The sequence below is a fragment of the Leptonychotes weddellii genome, chromosome 5, assembly GCF_054177405.1.
Source record: "Leptonychotes weddellii isolate Sample4059 chromosome 5, ASM5417740v2, whole genome shotgun sequence".
NCBI lineage: Eukaryota > Metazoa > Chordata > Mammalia > Carnivora > Phocidae > Leptonychotes > Leptonychotes weddellii.
Window position 1 is genome coordinate 137,371,932 of NC_138373.1, and position 18,714 is coordinate 137,390,645.

At 38.5% G+C, this 18,714-nt stretch overlaps 1 non-coding gene across 1 annotated transcript; it reads left to right on the forward strand.

Annotated features, from left to right (window-relative positions):
- Nucleotides 1-15,681: 15,681 nt before the first annotated feature.
- Nucleotides 15,682-15,815, forward strand: LOC115944423 (U4 spliceosomal RNA). Its single transcript, XR_004078977.1, has one exon. It is a non-coding gene; the product is annotated as a U4 spliceosomal RNA (small nuclear RNA).
- The last annotated feature ends 2,899 nt before the right edge of the window (nucleotides 15,816-18,714 follow it).

Below are 18,714 nucleotides of genomic sequence, written 5' to 3' on the forward strand. Positions count from 1 at the left end.
TCATGACCTGAGCTGAAGGCAGATGCTTACCCAACTGAGCCACCCAGGCGCCCCTTTTTACTTATTTTAGAGAGTGAGCGAGTGAGTGTGGGGAGGGGAAGAGGGAGAAAGAGAAACCTTAGCAGACTCTGCATTGAGCATGGAGCCCCACACAGGGCTTGACCCCACGACCCTGAGACCCTGAGACCCTGAGACCCTGAGACCCTGAGACCATGACCTGAGCTGAAACCAAGAGTCAGATGCTTGACCAACTGGGCCACCCAGGGGCCCAGTGGTCCTCCTATTTTAATCTCTCATATCATCCTATAGTTTTTCTTCAAAAACTATACATATATCTATCTTCTTACTATACTTTAAGGACAAAAGCTATGTTTGTTTTGCTGATCACAGTATGTCATTCTATATAGTGTAGTGTCTGACAGAAAGTCAATGCACAGTAAATGTCAACTGAATTGAATAAATGAACAATTATTTAATCATTGTGCTTAGTATCCAGTCAATTGGCATGGGAAAAGTATCAAAACACTTTCCATATTGAGCACATATTCTGTTAAGAGCAGGTTGTAGACTCTAAGAAAAGAAGATCAAAACATAATCCCTGTCCTTGAGGAACTTGCAGTCTAGATGGATGTAGGGCAGGGAGCAAGGACAGGGGCATAAAAGAGTTATGCAGATGGAAAGGTATAGACAAGTGATCTATAGAGAGCTTCATTATTCCCTAGGAACTTCACAGCTTCAAAGGAGAGGGTCATCATGGAGGGTTCCTTTTTACCAGGGCAGAAAAAACTTTTCCATATATTTAACTGTAGCCTCTCTTTAGGATTTTTAGAAAAAAATTTTTATTTCTCATTTTTCTAATCAATCATCTATTCTGGGAAATTCTTTCAACCTAAATCTTATATGATCAATTTTTTTTATTTTTTTTAAAGATTTTATTTATTTGACAGAGAGAGACACAGCAAGAGAGGGAACACAAGCAGGGGAGTATGAAAGGGAGAAGCAGGCTTCCTGCCAATCAGGGAGCCCGATGTGGGGCTTGATCCCAGGACCCTGGGATCATGACCTGAGCCGAAGGCAGACGCTTAATGACTGAGCCACTCAGGCGCCCCCTTATATGATCAATTTAAATAGACATCTTCTTTTTCTGTTCTTGGAGCATAGTGATTGGTGGTGAATGGTGATAAATGCTTTGAGAATCATCATCAAGTCATTCTCCAGTCTTCGTTTCTCCAGGCTATATAACTTTATTTTTAAAAAAGTTTTCATCATAAATTTTATTTTCCTATCTTCCAATCCTAATTACTACTCCTTTCTGACTTATCTCTAAAAATTTCAGGTTTCTTTTAAGTTGTGAACCTGAGATTTGACCATGGTCCTTATAATAGAATCATTATTATTTTACTATTTATGTCTATTTTCCTGTCTTTTTTTCTTCTTTTTCGGCCATACAAAACAATTCTCTCTACCCCTCTCTCTCTTTTTTTCCCTATGCTTCATTTTACAGGTTTATTAGCACCAAGTTTTCCTCTGGCATATAGTTAACTTTGTACAAGCACATCTCGTCTGTGGTAAACGGAACCATGCCTCCTATATTCATGCACCTATGTGGTATTCTGTTGGATCTGGGCTGGCCACACTTTAGCCAATAGAATTTAGAGAAGTGACACTATGCTTGTTCTAGGCTTAAGCCTTAAGAAGCCCTAGCTTTCTGGGGAGAGCCAGCTGCTGTGTAATATGTTTACACAGACTGCCATCTGTGAGCAGTTGTCCTCCCCATGGCCTCACCATGAGCCAACCTAGCCACGTGGAGAGGCCATGGAGAGGAGAACCAGACTCTGGCCAACAGTCTCAGCTGATCTTTTTTTTTTTTTTTTTAAAGATTTTATTTATTTATTTGACAGAGACACAGCGAGAGAGGGAACACAAGCAGGGGGAGTGGGAGAGGGAGAAGCAGGCCTCCCGCCAAGCAGGGAGCCCGAAGCGGGGCTTGATCCCAGGAGCCCGAGATCATGACCTGAGCCGAAGGCAGACGCCCAACGACTGAGCCACCCAGGCGCCCCTCAGCTGATCTTCTAACCGATGGCTACACCAACTTGCCTGCCTGTGAGTCAAGCCATCTTGGAAGTAGATTCTCTAGTCATCGTTGCACCACACCAACTGACACCATGTGGAGCAGTGACAAGCGTTGCCCAACTTACAGAATTGTGAGCAAATAAACCATTTTAAGCCACTATTTTTGGGGGGCAGAACTATTTTTGTTAAGTAGCAAGAGACAATTGAAACATCCTCTCTGGGCAAGACCCTTTGTTTGTTTGTTTGTTTTTAAATCTGTGAATTAGTTGAATGAGATACTCTCTACATACTGCAAACTCTCTCTTAGAGTGTGGTAGACCTTATTCCACTGCTGCTCACGTTCTGCCTACAGCCCTATGCTGCTCCTGTAGATTTTTATTTGATGCTAATTTGTGACTCATCTTACTGAATTTTTTTTTCTTAGATCCAAATCTCTAAATTGCCAGAATCATTGGAAATAACTTATTTTTTCCTCCAGCGTGCTAATACTGCTCTCAGCTTGGTGGCATGTCATTTGATGAGCTTGCCTTCTCCTTCATCATTTCCCTCAGCAATTTCACAGCTGCATTCTCACAGCTGGACTGGCTGATTCACTATCTTTTTTTTTTTGGCCCTCAGAAAAATCCTACTGGCATAGTTTCTAGGATTCAGAAACTTGCCTTTCCCACCATTTTGCTGTGTCTGGCTCAAGCATACCCTAAATGGGTCACTTTTCTAAGATATCACATGCCCATTCCTGTGAATTTCTTGTGAATAGTATGTGCTATTAGAAAGCTGATGAGAAAAATACTTCTCTTTTTTTGGTGGAGTCTTGGCTCAGAATATTTCTGAAGCAATCATCATCAATTAATTATGCCTCAAGACTTCTGTGATAGGGATATGAAACCAGTAAATTTTTTTTTTCACATCACTTTGAATTCAGGTCTCAGAATGTTGCAGCACATTTGCTCTCCTTGAGCTGAATTCATTCCAGAAAGAACATGTTTCTTAGTAAATATTGTCTGGTCATTTTTGAAGGATATTTAAGCTTGGAGAGCATTAAAGTAATTGATTCTCAGCATTTTAAAAACTACTTTCAATTTTAGCCACTGCTGGCCATCTGTTTATTCACTTCAGAAAGAGTTCCAAACATAGCCTAGAGTCATCATGAGTAATCTTAATAGACTCACTGGAGCATATACTATAACCCCAGTCTTCCCAGGATTTCAAATGCTTTAGAAAAAAACTGCATGCCATATTAGGGCCCATTTATCATGTCTCATACATGATATACTCAGAATAAGAGCTAAACATGTTATCCGAGATAATAGCAAAACAGAAGAGTTGATCCATGCAGCAGGTAGCCTGTAAGGTTAGCATAACACAAATTCCCATGATGCAAGGTTACTAGTTCTAGGACAGAAGGCCACTGTTTCCCCTGTCCACCAACCTTCTCAACCTTGGAAGAACACTAATTGTCATAGGCCCCTGTATATGGGCCTAAAAACTTCCTGGGGTCTACGGCCATACCACCCTGAACGTGCCCGATCTCGTCTAAAAACTTCCTGGGGCAATATGTTTTACCTGATGTTATGCTTTCCTACTATACTGGACAGTAAACTTTTTTTTTTTTTAATCCAGCATCTCTTCTTTACAGGAACTACTTCTTCTCTACTTCCTGTGATTCTGATGGGCTACAATTCCTAGGGCCTCACTCATTTGGCCATAGTCGGATGATGGAAGAGAGGATTCCTTCTGGGGAAGTTGCTAGATTAGGATATAGCATGGAGCCACACACAGAAATTTCCTCACACTTTATGGGGGCTGTCTTATATTAGGAGAAAACTAACAAATAGGAGTAGGGTGGGGACACAGAGAAAATAAAAGTTGCCAATATTGGTGCGGCCTCAGGATACAGCTGTATTTGAACTTTTCAGACAAGCTACTCATCTGCTCTTTTGCTTAAATTAAACTCATTTAAATTGTGTTTGTCTCATTTGCCATCAAGAGTCATAATTAATACAACCTATTCTTTAAGGAAAATGTATGCAACCATAAAAATAGCTTTCTTACCCAGCAATCCCACTTCTGGATAAATACCTAAAAGAAATGAAACCATTATCTTGAAGAGATGTCTGTACTCCTATGTTCACTGCAGCATTATTCACAATAGCCAATGTATGGAAACAACATCAGTGTCCATCAGCAAATGAATGGATCAGGATAGTTATACACACATTTATATATACACACACATATATATGTACATATATATGTATACACACACACACACACACATACACACTGGTATATTATTCAGCCTTAAAAATAAGGAAATCCTGTCATTTGCAACAATATAGATGAACCTGGGGGTATTATGCTAAGTGAAATAAGCCAGACAGAAAAAGACAAATATTGCCTGGTATCACTTACATGTAAGTGTAAGTAACAGAGTAGAATGGTGGTTACCAGAAGCTAGAGGTGGGGGAAAAGGGGAGATATTGTTCAAAGGGTACAACTTTCAGTTATAAAATGAATAAGTTCTGGAGACCTAATGTACAGTATGGTGATTGTAGCTAATAATAATGAATTGTGTACTTGAAATTTGTGCAGAGTAGATTTCAAGTGTTTTTAACACACACACACACACACACATATCATAACTATGGAAGGTAATGGATACATTAATTAGCTTGATTGTGATAATCATTTCATATTCATAATGTATACTTAAAATGTCATGTTGTACACTTAAAAATATGGAATTTTTATCAAAAAATGAATGAATGAATAAAATACGGAGTTTAAACTGAAAATCACTAATCAAAGTGAACTGACAAAATTCAAGTCCAAAAAGTGGAAAGGGAAATAGTAAAAGGAAGGAGGAGACAGTCTTAAACTTGGAAAATCTTGGAGGATTATTCTAGTTTTCTTTGTAAGGATAAAACTATGTAATTTCAAAGCTGGCAGCTAGAGATGCATTAAAAACAAGTTTACTGATCTGTGCTTAGAAGTGTCCTTTTCACTGCTCCTGACACACCCATCAGAAAATAGCTCATGTTCAGTGCATTCATCACATCATCAACACATCTTAAAATCAATATCATCTATCCCTACAGGCATTCCTAAGGAGGTACATTGGTTAGAGTTACTTAATTACATTTATTTCTCTGGGTCCTATATTCCAATATTTTAGGCTAAAGTGAAGCTACAGCTGTATTCCTTGGGCTAAAGCCTCTCTGTAGGTACAAATAAATTTTTTTGAAAAAAGATTAGGATGGAGATTCTTGTCAAACAAGGCTCTACCTATCTAGATTAAGGACATTACTTCTAGAAGTGATGGTACTCCTGCCTTCTGAAAAATTATGAAATTATATGAAAATTCTATTCTAAAATACTAACAACTGTCCATTACATTTTGAAGAAGAAAGCCCTTGGCAACAACTTTTCTTCTCTCTGTTTCTATGAATTCTATATGCATATAATTTGGGAATGAAATATATATACAATATTCCATGATATCGGTCTGTCTTTTTTTTTTTTTTTTTAGGTAGGTTCCAAGCCCAGTGTGGAGCCCAGTGCGGAGCTTGAACTCATGACCTTGAGATCAAGAACTGAGCTGAGATCAAGAGTTGGACACCTGACCGACTGAGCCACCCAGGTACCCCCATGATACCTGTTTTTCTATTACATTTTTTTAATCCATTCATCTTCAAAGGACGCTTAGGTTTCAATACCTTGGTTATTATGAGTAATGCTGTAATGAACACGGGAATGCAGATGTCTCTTCAGGATAGTGATTTTATTTCCTTTGGCTATATACCCAGAAGTGGGACTGCTGGCTCTCATATAGTAGTTCTATTTTTCATCTTTTGAGGAACCTCCAAATTGTTTTTGATAATGGCGGCACCCATTTATATACCCACCAACAGTGCACAAGGGTTCTCTTTTCTCCATATCCTTGCCAACATTTGTTATCTCTTGACTTTTTGATAATGGCCATTCTAACAGGTATGAGGTGATATCCCTTTGTGGTTTTGATTGGCATTTTCCTGATGATGAGTGATGTTGAGTATCTTTTCATATATCTGTTGGCCATTTGTATATCTTCTTTGGAAAAATGTCTATTCAGATATGTCCGTATTTTATATTTTAAGGTACCTTCAACACATTTTGCAAATATAACAAATACATACACATGCACACAAGATAAGGTTGGAGACTTCTGACAAAACAGGAGGAATTATTGGGGCGCCTGGGTGGCTCAGTCATTAAGTGTCTGCCTTCGGCTTAGGTCATGATCCCAGGGTCCTGGGATTGAGCCCCACATCGGGCTACCTGCTCAGCGGGAGGCCTGCTTCTCCCTCTCACACTCCCCCTGCTTGTATCCCCTCTCTCGCTGTCTCTCTCTGTCAAATAAATAAATAAATAAAATCTTTAAAAAAAATAGGAAATATTAATGGATACATGCATTGCATTTAAACTCTTACCCTGTGAAAATCAACAGCCACATCAGAGAACCTAGTAAAAATGATCCTTTTGTAAGTATTTGGACTATATTAACCAAATATTATTGAACACTTGTGTATAAGGAATCATACTAAATATTGAGAACAAGAAGATGAAAATTATTTGAATCTTTGCCCTTAAGGAATCTAGTAAGGGAGGTATGATTTCCTAGACAAGCAGAACTAATACTTCTTCCATTAGGCTCACATTGCGCCTATCTGTATTATAGCACTTAATCATAATTATTTCTTTGGAGATACATGCCTTATTTTAGAATAAAAATTCTACAATGGGCCAACTGACTGTCTTACTCACTTTTATATTCTCAGTGCCTAATACTGTGTTTAGTATAGTAAGTATTTAATAAAAGCTTGAGGTTGACGTAACTCATGGAATATATAACTCAAACAAACTTTAAAAATGAGGAATTGTGTGGGTGGCTCAGTCATTAAGCATCTGCCTTTGGCTCAGGTCATGATCCCAGGGTCCTGGGATCGAGTCCCGCATCAGTCTCCCTGCTGGCGGGAAGCCTGCTTCTCCCTCTCCCACTCCCCCTGCTTGTGTTCCCTCTCTCACTGTCTCTCTCTCCCTTTGTCAAATAAATAAATAAAATCTTTTTTAAAAAATGAGGAAGTGTGGGGCGCCTGGGTGGCTCAGTCGTTAAGCATCTGCCTTCAGCTCAGGTCATGATCCCAGGGTCCTGGGATTGAACCCCACATCAGGCTCCCCGCTTGGCGGGAAGCCTGCTTCTCCCTCTCACACACCCCTTGCTTGTGTTCCTTCTCTCGCTGTCTCTCTCTCTGTCAAATAAGTAAATAAAATCTTTAAAAAAAAAATGAGGAAGTGTGTTAGTTTATATAAGAGGATCTCCAGTGGCAAGGTGGATCCAGTGGTTTCAATAGGTCATCAAAAAAGAGAAGTTTTTCATATTGCTCTGTTCTATTTTATTTTAAGATTTATTTATTTATTTGAGAGAGAGAGCACATGCCAGTGGGGATAGGGAGGATGGGGGAAAGGGCAGAGTGAGAGAGAATCTCAAGCAGACTTCAAGCTGAGTGCAGAGCCTGACATGGGGCTTGATCTCAAGACCCTGAGATAATGACCTGAGCTGAAACCGAGAGTCAGATGCTTAACTGACTGAGCCATCCAGGTGTCCTACTCTGTTCTATTTTAATCCTCAGGCAGTTTCTTCTTATGGTTGGAGGATGGCTGCTGGAGCGATTAGGCTGCATACTAAGTTGGAATGTGATGTGGGAGGTAGGGAGAATTCCTGATCTTACGAAAGATGAAAAGCTTTCCCCAAAGCATCTAGAAAACCTTTTCTCATATCTCATTGATTAGAATTGGATCACATATTATTCCCCCTCATAAGAGGGATGGGATTTCCCCTTAGAACAGGGTTTCTTAATTTTGGCACTATTGGCATTTTGTACTGAATAATTGTGAAGGGCTATCCTGGGCATTGTAGGATGTTTAGTGGCATACCTGGTTTTTTACCCAGTAACACCCTCCCACCCGCTGTGACAACCAAAATGTCTCTAGACACTGCAAAATGTCCTCTGGGAGGCAAAATCATCCTGATTGAAAACCGTTGCTTTAGATAATTTAGGATTACTCCTGAAGCTGAGAATGAATCAGGTTTGTGTAATGCAGATGGGGATATATACTTGAACCAATCAAGGTTCTGTCAGGAAATGGATCCGGTTAGGTAGCAACAATGTCCACATTGCGTGTTGAACATAAAGGCATAACAGGTTCAGTATGCAGTTTAAAATTTTAGTTTTCCTCCATCTTACATATCTTCAAAACAAATTTCTGCACAATTCAGTGAAGTTAGAAGTGAAAAAATGAGCTTATGTTGAGGGATTGGTTCTCGTCTCTTAGCAGTTTCTCACTGAGTAAAACCAAATCAGGCCACTTTACATTGGAAATTATAGAAGCCCAATCTAAACTGCTTATACAAAAAAAATGGAATTCACTGGCTCATGATAATAACCATAGCCAAATTTTATCAAGTGGTTCCCCCTGTAACAGGAGTTTTTCAAATGCTTCTCAAATGTTAACAGATCTAAATTCTCATAATAATTCAATGAAATATTTACTATTATTTCCGGAAGGAAACTAAGTCATAGGGAAATTAAGTAACTAGTAATCAGCCATTAAATGGTCGTACTTTGTAAGTGTGTAAGTGCTACTGGAGCCCCAAGGAGCAACTGATTAATTCTGACCTGGATAGGAGAAGATCTCATAGAGAACAGGCATTTTTACTTTACTTGGAAGGAAGGGTAAAATTTTTATATTAACAGCATATCATTGTATTGAAGGTAAGGGATAGAGAGGAGAAAATGTTCTCTCTCTCTGGGTAATGCCCATTTAGGGCTGGACTCTGGCAAAAATTCTCTGGATCCCAAAAGGTAGAGCTCTACTCAATTTGCAAGCCCCCAGCAATTTCCCCCACAGGTACACTCACAGCTCTGTTGTGGCTGGTTCAGGATGGATTCTGATATTAGCTGCAAAGTACTGGGAGCCAGCACTCTGACTTTCAATTCTTCTTAGGAAGCTTGACTCCCTAGACTAAACTCTTTCTACCTCTTCTGTTGGGTCTCTTGCTTTCCTATAATTTGACCTCAATCGGAATTAGGGTCATCACATATAGCCTGCAGTTTGTACACTATACAACTCCAGGGACACCACTCAGAGAAACCTCTTAAATGTCTGCAAAAAGCCATAAACCTATGATTTTATAACCCCTAATACAACCCCTGGGGCCTCCAAGCCCACATCAATAGGAAACAGGCTTGGAAAATTTTGAATTTCCAAGAAGGAAATAGTTTCCAATACTGACTTCAGACGTGGCTACAGAGGATAATGGGCACGAAAGAACCTCCCAGATAGCAGAACCAGGGCTGACAATATGGGCCAACCAAAGGACTTACTCTCTGTCAGGGTAGGGAATTTCTGTAGTTCCTACTTATTAGGATTTGACAGTGCTATGGACTAGTGACTACTATATATTTCTCATTCTTCCCTTTTCTGACGTGAAGTTTTTATTGTAGTTATCATGTCTTTGCCACACCACTGCATATTGGATATCTTAGTTTATGAGTCGCTGTTCCAAAAGGAACCACATCCACACCTGACTTAGGACTGCCTAACGCTCAGAGACCTTGGACTCTGAAATGGGTGTGGTAACTGGCTGGACGTTGTATTGGTTCCCTTGGGAAGGAGATGAATGTGTTCTTATGTATCAGAAGGGTATATATCAATACTTGGGCAGCCAGAAAGGTGGTTTGTAGAAAACCCTACTAATTGGCCTCTGATATCTATTCTCTCAATCTTCCTTTTAGGAATAGAACCTCTAAATTTTAGTTGGGCACATGGTTATCAAGCTAGAAACAACATTTTCCAGCTGTACATAGGTGGACCATTAGAACTATGTCCTGGTCAATGGGATGTGAAAGGAGATGATCTGTGTTCTTAGGGAGATACTTTCAGTTCTCTTTTTACCCTTTCACACAAGTGCAATGTGGTAGTAAATCATTTGACTGTGTGGTTGGGAGCTTCATTTAGTAAATTTTCTTTGCAGGGGTTGGCAAATTTTCTTAAAGGGCGTGTTAGGAAATACTTTGACTTACATGGCATAGAGTCTCTATCATATCTACTCAAATCTGCCATCATAGTTCAAAAGCAGCTATAAAAAATACTCATACAATTGGGCATGGTTGTGTTCCAATAAAATTTTATTTACAACCAACTATAATTTCTCTATCCCTGATCTAATAGAACAATAAGATAGGTGAATTCTAGGTCCCTGGATGACCTCATGGAAGAAAGCCACACTACATCCCTCCTCATCTACTAGCTCAGACTTTAATGTGAAGAAACAAGTCTTCATTCTTATTTAAGTCACTGTTATGTTGGATTCTGTTAAGGTGTTCAAACTAATATCTTAATGTAACTCTATCTTACTGTAAGAATTCTCTAAATACTTACAATTATGAGCCACAGGAAACATTGTTATTTTATTTTAATCACAAATCTATTTCTAGAAAAAGAAGTGATGATTGGAAAAATAACTTTCTCAAAATCCCATGGCAAGTCTGTGATGGTACGGGGAAATGCTCTCATTTCCTTTGATTCTGAAGATGTCAATTAGAAGTGGCAACTAAAGATAAAGTTTCCTTGTTTTTATTTTTAACCTGACATCATTATGGAAGTGGTTAGGAGATGTTAAATGACCTCCGAGCCAGTTATTTACTAGTAAAGATTTAATGAACAACATTTCATTAAATGCACGTTAGTTAGTTGCAGGTTCTTACCTGCAGTCTGGTTAAACATAAATATCCTAAAGGCAGCATACTTGTAAAGGAAATTCCAGTATGTTGCATAACATATTCACATTTTACTCATCATTTAAGGCATTGTAGGTACTATTATCTAGTTCCCTACGTACCTTTTTTTAAAAAATTCATAATCAATATGAAACTGAGAATAGTACAATACTTCCTTTCATGCTGCTGACAGCCCACTGTTTTCTGAAGAGCAAGATAATCATAACAAAATAATGGGTCATTTTGAAAAAGAAAATCACTAAATGAAGCAGGCAGTTAGAGGGAATGGTTTATAATTATTTTTGAGAAAGTTTGCATTAATTGTTTGTATAAAAAGTAGATCTTCCAAGTACTCTTTCTCTGTTTTGCTTTCTCTCTTTAGTGAGGGAATCTGTATGTACTTCTATGTTCTTTGTAGTAAATACATTTATTCGTTTGTTTAATTTCATCTTTTTGGCTTCACTGTTTTAAAAGTGCAAAATGATGCATATGTTGCCAGCTTGGAGTTTTGCAGTAGTAGGTGTGGTTGTATAGCAAATGTCATGTTTCTTATTTGTGTGTTATTTTCTAAACATATTCAAGGCAGCGCCCCCTGAGACAGCTGTGACAATAATGCCCCACCATGACAACAGAGGAGCAGTGCCAAAGCTCAGCAAAACAAAATTTACTTGGCAGGGGAGAGAGAATAGAGGCTTTTCATAGCCCTTTGGAAATGCTAATAAGGTCTCAACCTTGAATCATGTTTGCTTTTTATCTGGGAAACCCTTTCCAGTTATGATACCATCGGTATAAGTAGAAGGAAGAGATTCCAAGTTGGCAGTGTATACAGTAGCAAATTTACAAGAAGGGCTAGTCCAAAATCCAGGTGTTTCCTTTTCACCTGGGAGAACAGTGCATTTGGGGATGTTTTAAAGCCCACAGTCAACTTCTTTGGGTCCTTAAACTTAAGACAGTCTGGAACTTGGCAGACATCACCACCAGGGGTGGTGTTGTGTTAAAGTGCATGAAATACATTTGCAATGTGTAAACAGTTGACTCAGAGCTCAAATTTTGTTCTCATGAATAGCTCTTTTAAGCTTCCCTGCCCTTTTTGTCCATGTTGCATAGTTAGAAAAAAAAATATTATTATATGTGATAGCTCAATTTAAAGACCCACACTAAACCAACTAAGCTCAGCCTTCACTCTCACACCCTCCCTCCGATATCTGGCACTAATCCTTTAAATAACTTGTCAGAGGAATACTGTTTTGTGGGTGAATTAAAACTGCTCATGCTGTTATGTCCCAACAACACATGAAGGCTTAAAGCTGGGTTGCTGGGTGGAAGTTCTCCCCTCCTTTTCTCTGTCTCATCCTCATTGGAATAATTAGATGGATGGTGCTTTTCTTCTGTGGTTCATCTGTGTTTTCAGTGGCATAAATCCCATGAAGAGATGGGCCATTAAGAATTCCAAAAGTCAACACTTTAAGATATCTGTTTGAAAATTTCTATTTCTTCTTTGCTATTTCTGAAAAACTTAGAAACTTGAGAGTCATATATAATAAGCTGTAACTTTCCTTTTGATAATTTTTAGAGTTACTAATTTATAGCCCAAAGAATTATATAAGCTAACCCATTTAATATAAAGACAGATAATACAGGATCATGAGAAACCCAGGTTGTACCATTGCATCGCAAAGTCCACCTATTTGTTATGATTTACTGTCTTAAAATTTATCTTTTCCTATAGAAGAAACAATATTATTATTAGCCGGCTCCTTGAATGTTTACTATTATTACTCTTTAGTACTGGATGTCAGAGAGTATTTTTCTCTTTATTTTCACATATACTCAAATAATAAGAAAATCAGATGGAATAAAAACAACATAGGAATATTATTTGTCTCTGTAAATGAACATGGCTTAAATAAACATGTTAGTAATATGAATAATAATATAAATATGCACTGAATAGTCTCTGTAATAAAATGTTGAAAGTTCCATTTACATGGATTTTCAAATTAAAGTGATTTAGGGACCAAAGCATACTTTCATAATAAAATAACTTTTTCAGTGTTTCAACAAACCAAAATATATGTGTGTATCAGTATATAAGTAAAAGAATGCTTATTGTAGAAAATGTGGAAAATTTTCACCTGAAATTTTATCAGGGTCATTACAAATATTTTTTTATATATCTTTCCAGTCTTTTTAAAGAAATGGACACAAGCATTTTGTCTTTTGCAAAATTGATATCAAAGTCTGTAAAAATCCAATACTCTTTATTATTTGCTTTTTCTCTCACCATATGATATTTTCTACATTTAATTATTTCTCAAAATATTATTTGGTAACATGATTTTAAAGCTTAATCAAATGAACATACCACAGTTTAATAAAATTACTACTGTTGGACATTTAGATTGGCCTCAATTTTTCCTTTTTATAGTAACATCTATCAGAATACCACTGAACATAAATTTTTAGATGTATCTTATTTCCTTAGGATAAATTCCTAAATCTAAGATTAATGAGTTCAGAGTTATAGTTATCTCAATTTTAATGGGTGAAATAATGAGAAAATTTGTTATTTTCAAGCCTATAGTTTATTTCAGCTTCTATGTGTGAGAAATGAATTCTCTAACAAAGTATTTTTGCTTTTTTAAAGACAGGAAAGATACTTTTGGCTTGTCCAACAAATGAAAATTTATCAGTTTCATGTGTTTGTGATTTTGTAAGCATTGCAAATACATTTGGGGAGCAAATTGGCATGGAGCCCTCTCCTGCTGCAGTGAACACCATTGCTCCATTCACAGCCACCCACTTGCAGCTATAGACCTGATATTATCACTCATGTCATTTGGGCAGGGGTTTAGAGGGTGGAGAAAGAGACAAAGACTGGTGACCAAAGATAGATTAGGAATTAATACCAAGTCAGGCAAGAAAGACGGGAGTAAAGGGTGATAATTGAGGTTGGTCAGAGTGGGTCTGAGAAACCAGTAGATACTTTAATCTCTTTTAATGAATGCTAATCAGCTGGTTCAGTGAAAATCTCTTGATATGCCAAAACACAATGGCTTATGCAAACTTTTGATAAACCATTCTCATGTGTGGATACAGATTAGTTATTTAAGACATGACCCTGGGAAGAGATTGCATGGTTGTATTCTTCCTCAGTCATTTACAGTGTGTGCGCATATGTGCGCTTGTGCGTACACACACATGCACACACACACACACTCATGCACACATATCCAAAAATGTAGCTGTGTGAATCAAATTAATTATTATTCTTATTTTTGTTTTAAAGATTTTACTTACTTATATGACAGAGAGAGAGATAGCACAAGCAGGGGGAGCAGGAAAGGGAGAGGCAGGCTTCCCACTGAGTAGGGAGCCCGATGCGGGTCTCGATTCTAGGACCCTGGGATCATGACCTGAGCTTAACTGACTAAGCCACCCAGGCGCCCCAATCAAATTATGCATTTGTTTTAGGGGCGCCTGGGTGGCTCAGTCAGTTAAGCATCTGCCTTTGGCTCAGGTCATAATCCCAGAGTCCTGGGATCGAGCCCTGCATTGGGCTCCTTGCTCAGTGGGGAGCTTGCTTCTCCCTCTCCCTCTGCTCCTCCCCCCACTCATGCTCTCTCTTCTCTCTCTCTCAACTAAATAAAATCTTAAAAATAAACTATTTATTTTAGAAGCAGTAATAATATATTTTTTTAAGATTTTGTTTATTTGACAGAGAGAGAGACAGTGAGAGAGGGAACACAAGCAGCGGGAGTGGGAGAGGAGCGAGCTGAGCAGGGAGCCCAATGCAGGACTCAATCCCAGGACCCTGGGATCATGACCTGAGCCAAAGCAGACACTTGACTGAGCCACCCAGGTGCCCCTAGAAGTGGTAATAATATTTTGAGCACAAATGTAACCCAAAGGTAGTGGACAAGAAATAATTAAAGGAATTCTGCTTTGAGCCTAGCCAGATGGTCTAAAAGCTATTTTGTGCTTGCATTGCTACTTTGGGAAGAATGGGGAGCTTTCTTTTAAGGGATAGAGGACCAGCCCACCCTGGAAAGTTGACTGTTGTTACCTAGGACAGTCTCCCTAGTGGGAAAAATCCCTTGGAAACTATTCTTTTCCATCTAAAAACCAAAGAGTAGGCATAAGTAATTTCTCCTCTCTAATTAAAACAGATCAGAAGGATAATCAAAATCTTATGAGTCAGAATTTATCAGAGAAAGGGGATGGTCAGGGATGAGCCCAGGGAGGGAAAGGCGATAATATTAGGACCAGACAGATGTAATCACTGTTGTCACTGACCCTGTGGTCCTCTGGCCAGGGCTCGGGTCTCTTAGTGCAGTGGCTTCCACATCTAAGCATCAGTCACAACTGGGGTGTTTAAGTGTTCTAAGTTGGAATTTTGGGAAGTGGGGCTTGAGATTCTTTTAAAAAAGTTTTTCAACTCAGGCAGGTTAGGAGCTGCTGTCTTGGAGCTTAATAACTTTTAGATGGTGAGATTGCGGACTCTGGTCATCAGACCTAGTGAGAGTTTCTTAAAGTGATAGTCTCTAAAGTGGGATGTCGAAGAAAATATTAGAAATACTTGTATATTTATATTTTAAAAATCTCATTTGAAAATGTTCTACTTGTGGGGCACCCGGGTGGCTCAGTTGGTTAGCATCTGACTCTTGATCTCAGCTCGGGTCTTGATCTCAGGGTCATGAGACCCAGCATGGAGCCTACTTAAAAAAAAAACGAAAATAAGTTCTACATTTTCATGTTTTATGAAATACATAATATATGAGTAAATATGAGCTTTGCGCAGTGGCAGTATCGTAGCCAATGAGGTTTATCCGAGGCGCGATTATTGCTAATTGAAATATATGAGTAAATATGAGTACATATTATATAATGTGTAAATAAATACTTGTATGGTGGGACTTCTGCTCAAAATGTTTTACTGATAAGGTTGAGCAGTCAAAACAAAATTTGGAAACCACTGCCTCAGAAGGCTGGGAAAATTAAAACTTAGCCTTAAGAGGCAGGCTATCCAAAAACAATGTTTGGTCTTCAGAAACAGATATAACAGACAGTACACTTCTAGAGCCACTGGTGTCTTAGAAAACGACCAATCAGGACAGGACAAGGTTAAAATCCCAGGAAAAGGAGAAAATAGTTAGGAATTGGGGTTCTGGCCACTGACAGCTTGAGAGGCAGTATGATGTAGCCAAAAGAGAATAGACTTAGGAGTCAGCAGGTCTGACCTAAACTTTGAGTTCTGCCACGTCACAGCTGTGTGACCCCATCCCTCAGTCCTGTTTCCCCATCTGTAAAACAAGGATAAAAATACTTAACTGGCAGGAATGCTTTGAGGACTAAATGAGATTATGTATTTAACAGAGTTTAGCACATGGTAGGTGCACTATAAAATGATAGCTATTGTTATTAGCAGCTATAGTTGGGAATTGTACCATTTATCGAGGCAGTATAAGGCAGTGGTTGATGGTTTGGGCTCTCAAGTCAATTTGCCTAAGTTGGAATCCTGGCATTGCCACCCATTAACTGTGTTATATTGGGCAAGCTGATGGCAATAATAATAATAATAACAATAATAATAGTAATACCTATCTCCTGGGGTTATTGTGAGGTTTTAAAGAGATTATATAGAGAGAGCACGTAGCTTGATTTCTGGCTAATAATATATGCTTAATCAATATTAGCTGTTATCATCTTCATGGTTGTCACCATCATCATCATCATCATCACCACCCTGGTTGCACCAGGTTTTTTTGTTTTTTTTTTTAAGTGAGAAGGTACATGATAATTAAACAAATGTAACCATGTGGTTACAATTCTGTAATTAATAACTAAGTAAAGTGACCAGTAAATCTGCTGGTATGGCTCATATAACAGTGAGTCTTAGATGTTTGCTTACACTAAAATGATCAGTGGGGCTTATGAAGAATATAGTTGAGTCCCACTTTATTTTATTTTACTTTTTTTAAAGATTTTATTTATTTATTTGACAGAGAGCACAACTAGACAGAGTGGCAGGCAGAAGGAGAGGGAGAAGCTCATCCCTCCCAATGAGCAGGGAGCCCGATGCGGGGCTCAATAGTTTTAGTTCTCCTCAATTACTTCAATTTTCCTCAAACCCTAAGGAAATCATTCAAGTAGTGTTAAATTAGAAATGGCTCCATGATCCAATTGACCATCTGATTATTAGTTGGTGCCTAGCAAACTGTACTCTGGATTTAGACTATTAGGCCACTGGTTGGGAGTTTTAAAATGCTTGCCTTTCATTTGGAGGTAACATTTTGCTTTTTATTTTCACTAAACCACCATCTTACTTTACTGTTTGAGATAAATGAAAATATTCTTAATCAGGACTGAAAGAGAATTTAAGGACTAACTAATCCAATCTCCAAACTTTATTAAGAGGCTATACTTTACCCTGTATCTAATTAGTAGCAAAATCAGGCTTAAAATTCAGTTTCTTGATTTCTGGCTTTGTGGTCTTTTTGTTACAACATTCTGCTTCCAATATTTTGAGTTCCCAAGCATTGGAGTGGGAAAGCCGGTTGCAATCCGTGAGCCCAGCAGTAGGCCTTCTGCTTGGTGTTGCCATAAACTGGGAACTGCTCCATGGTTGGGCAACCACTCTCTGAGCAGAGGCCCAGCAAGAGGCAGAACCCAGCGGAGATCCCTCACCTTCCCCCGGGAGGAGTGGTATGAGTGGTATGTGTGTGAGCTGTAGGAGTCTGTAAAGTTTGGAGACTCAAAAGGGGGTTGCGTGCCTGAGATAAAAATGCTCTGTCACAGGCTGGGTGAACACAGAGTGTGGATGGAAACCAGGGAGACAAGAGTGGTTGACTACTTTTCTATGAAGAGTGGGGGACACAGACTTTCAGCTCTGGGGCTGGAGATCAGGGTGCCGCCATTTTCATCCCCCAAATTGGAGCCAAAAGCCTTCGGGGAATGAAAGCCACATAGAGCAATCTGGAGCCACATACACTGAACCCAGCCCCCTGGCAAGGCGCGGTGCAATACCTCCTGGGCAAAGACACCTGAGAATCATCACAACAGGCTCCTCCCCTCGAAGATCAGCAGGAACATCCAGCTAATACCAAGTTTACTGATCATACAGAACTGCAGAACTCCAGCACTAGAGGAAAATAGTATATAGAATTTGTGTTTTTTTCTCATGATTCTATAGTCTTTCAGTTAAAATATTTTTTCCTTTTCAACTAATTTCTTATTTTATAAATTCTTTTTTAAAATCTTTAAAAATTTTCATTTTTACATTTACATTATATATATATTTCATTTTTGGCTTCATTATATTCAATTTTATTTTTGTATATATATGAGTTTTTCTTTCTTTACAATTTTGGGATCTAGTTTCTTCTAAAAAACAGACCAAAATACATCCAGGATCTAGTTTATTGTTCTGTTCTGCTCACCTGTTTGATTTTATTTTCTCTCTCTCTTTTTTTTTTCCCCCTTTTTGGTTTCTGATCTCTTCTGATTTGTTTAGTGTATATTTTCCTGGGGTGGTTGTTGCTGTTTTTGTATTTTGTTCTCTCTTTCATCTATTCTTCTCTGGGCATAATGACAAGATGAAAGAACTCACCCCAAAAAAGAAAACAAGCAGCAGTACTCATTGCCAGGGACTTAATCAATATGGATACAAGTAAGATGTCAGAACTAGAGTTCAGAATAATGATTGTAAAGATACTAGCTGGGCTTGAAAAATGCATAGAAGACACTAGAGAATCCCTTTCTAAAGAAATAAAAGAACTAAAATCTAATCAGGTTGAAATAAAAAAGGCTATTAATGAGATGC